The sequence below is a fragment of the Thermobia domestica genome, chromosome 14 (genome assembly GCF_964235325.1).
Source record: "Thermobia domestica chromosome 14, izTheDome1.hap1.1, whole genome shotgun sequence".
In the NCBI taxonomy this organism is placed as follows: domain Eukaryota; kingdom Metazoa; phylum Arthropoda; class Insecta; order Zygentoma; family Lepismatidae; genus Thermobia; species Thermobia domestica.
This window is the reverse complement of record NC_137467.1, coordinates 174,358,963-174,361,956: the sequence shown is the minus strand read 5'-3', so window position 1 is coordinate 174,361,956 and position 2,994 is coordinate 174,358,963. Positions and strand designations below refer to the sequence as shown.

The 2,994-nt window shown below is 37.5% G+C and overlaps 2 non-coding genes across 2 annotated transcripts; one reads left to right on the top strand and one right to left on the bottom strand.

The window, feature by feature from the left end:
• Nucleotides 1-1,098: 1,098 nt before the first annotated feature.
• TRNAT-AGU (transfer RNA threonine (anticodon AGU)) lies at nt 1,099-1,172 on the bottom strand. Its single transcript has one exon. It is a non-coding gene; the product is annotated as a tRNA-Thr (tRNA).
• Nucleotides 1,173-1,922: 750 nt separating this feature from the next.
• TRNAT-AGU (transfer RNA threonine (anticodon AGU)) lies at nt 1,923-1,996 on the top strand. The gene has a single exon. It is a non-coding gene; the product is annotated as a tRNA-Thr (tRNA).
• The last annotated feature ends 998 nt before the right edge of the window (nt 1,997-2,994 follow it).

Genomic DNA, 2,994 nt, shown 5'->3' with positions numbered 1-2,994 from the left:
AGGATGTTATAAAATAGAGGACCTGCCCATAATATGAACTCAATGAAGCCAAAAAAAAAAAAAAAAAAACGAGTATCGTCTTAGCTGGCACGTCTGATTGGCTACTCTCGCTTTCGACATGATTGTTGGCTCGGAATATTGCGATCTTAGTGACTCGGAGTGGACAGAGTAGGTGTGACGAAACTGAGACGTATGGCTTCCCGATTTTGTTGTATGGACAGATCCTCTATTTTAAAACATCCTTGGTTATATCGTATAGAGGGCCGATTGAGTAGCCAGAAATATCTGGATGTTTGTTCTCTGATGTAAGAAATGTATTTGAAGACGACACAGTAAAACTTCAGATCACACCCAAGGACGCCAATCCTGGAGGGCCGAGGGGACCCGGGCTCCCCCAAAGCTCATGTGGACCCTCATGTATTTTTATGAATATGTATTTTTTTCATTGTTATATGTATTGTTGTATGTATTTTTTATGAATGCTCCCCCCCCCCCAAAGTTACAGAGAAATCGGCGCCGCGCCGTTGATCACACCTCATTTCAATATTCCCATTAATAATTTTATTTATTAAATAGTGTATGTTTTGGTCAGAATTTGTCGTTTACTTTAAATATTGCTTATATTTCATAACGGAATGTAGAGTATTCAATTTAATTTCCTTTTAGAACAAGCCTGATTTTTCCATATTACTAAACCTAGTAAATGTATTTTGCCATATCTTGCTCAAAGAACAGTTTAAACCTCGAACACCTAATACGTACGCCTCTATATTAAACATCTGTACTAGTAAACATTTAACATCACAGCTACAGACAACCTGCATAGCTAATCAGGCCCGTAGCAAGCCCAAAAATTTAGGGGGAGCCCGGTAGAAGTTAGGGGGGGGGGCAGACCCAATCATATTATATTTCATCACCATATTGTAGTTCATTTGCAAGCCTACCGTGAAATTTTATGGGGGGCAGCCGAAATTTAGGGGGGCAGCCCCTTCTTGCCCCACCGTGGATACGGGCCTGTAGCTAATTTGACTTCAACAGCTATTGGTTGACCTGTTGATGTCATAAACATAAGATATGGAAAGAAAAAATTCACACGATAGGCACCGGAGGGATTATAACCCTCGATCTCCTGTTTACTAGACAGGCGCTTTAACCAACTAAGCCACGGCGCCTCCTGTATTGGTTTGCTAAATAAATTTTAGTTTAATGTCCAATTATTATGTCCTAGAGGATAAAGGAGATGAATAATTAATGGAAGTGCAATTATTCTGAAATTATTATTTCGAGCAGCTCCCCGACTTTCGTGTTAATACTTAGCATATAAATTTTCCGATAGCAGATCACTAAATAATAATAATAATAATAATAATAATAATAATAATAATAATAATAATAATAATAATAATAATAATAATAATAATAATAATAATAATAATAATAATAATGGCCTATGTTTAGCAGAAGGGGTCCAGCTGTTTTCTCTAAAAAAAAAGTTACAATTTTGGTAATTTCTGTTCACATTCGGTTAGTTTAGGGTAGATTAGGTTAGTTTAGTTTGCGTTATATTAGTGTAGGGGTCCCACATAATTTTCCAAAAAAAAAAAAAAAAAAAAATGATAGAATTTCGCAATTTCTAATATTAGGTTAGTGAATTTTGCTTATTTCTACTAATATTAGGTTAGTTCAGGTTAGTTTAGTTTATGTTAGCTTATATTTGGTTATGTTATGTTACGTCTAAGTACTTGCATCATTCATTTCTCATGTAAATTTAGTGTTTTTACGTGCTTCTGGACCCCTTGTACTAAACATACTCCATAATAATTTTATAATCATCCACTCCCATTAAATATTCATCAACTTTATCGTAAAGGGTATAATAGTGGTACATTAAACTAAAATTTATTTAGCACATCTCTACAGGAGGCGCCGTGGCTTAGTTGGTTAAAGCGCCTGTCTAGTAAACAGGAGATCGAGGGTTCGAATCCCTCCGGTGCCTATCTTGTGTACTTTTTCTTTCCATAACCTATGTTATTGACATCAATAGGTCAATCAAGTCAAATTGTTTTAACCCATATATGCCCTTATCTTTCTTGTTTTGCACTTTGATTTGTTTTGGAAAATAGGTAATTTTCGACCTATTTTTGGTTAATTTAGCCTAGTGTCATTTCTTTTTGCTGATCTCCCATTGGCTAATTATGATGCTGGGTCGAAAACGAACCGGGGGCAAATATATAAGCTTTAGCAATAACAAAATACGTAAGTGGGTTGTTTTCGACCCCGGGGGGCTTATATGGGTTATTGATAACTAATAATCATTATTTTTGTCTATTTCACATCTGTCTTGTGCAGATACTATCCTCAAGAATAGTGATTGATTGGGTCGTGGGTCCTTGGATCACAACTTGGATTGTCCGGCTCATCCGGGTCTTGATTCTCAGACTTGGACACCGAGATAGACTTCTCAGACCTGGTCTGATCTTCAGACTCAGACTGACCTGACCAGAACTAGCAATCCATAAGCAGTCGAAAATATTCTCTGTACGGATGCGCACGAGACAAGATTTGTGGCTGTCTCGTCTCGAAAATGTGGTGTAAAAGTGATGTCTCGTCTCAAAAAATGTATATTTTTCTATTGGAAGAGTCATGTCTCGACTCGAATTTTGTCAGGAAAATCCTGTCTCGACTCGTCTCGTGTGCATCCCTACTTCTCTGCAGCATTAAAGAACTTTATGGTTGATTAATGCTGTTCACCGCTTGAGCTCTAATTTGTTTGATTCTCAGTGTAATATTTCTTCAAAGATCAAAAATAGTCCCCATCAGCATCGACAACCTCCTACCAACGTTCTGGAAGGCCAGGATTTCATCGTGGTAGAACTTAGTGGGCCGTGAAGCGAAGAAGGTATCAAGTGCACTTTGCACCTCTGATCTGAACTGATGTCCTCTAAGGTGATTGCCCAAGGAATGGAACAGGTACTAATCAGACGGTGCAATGTC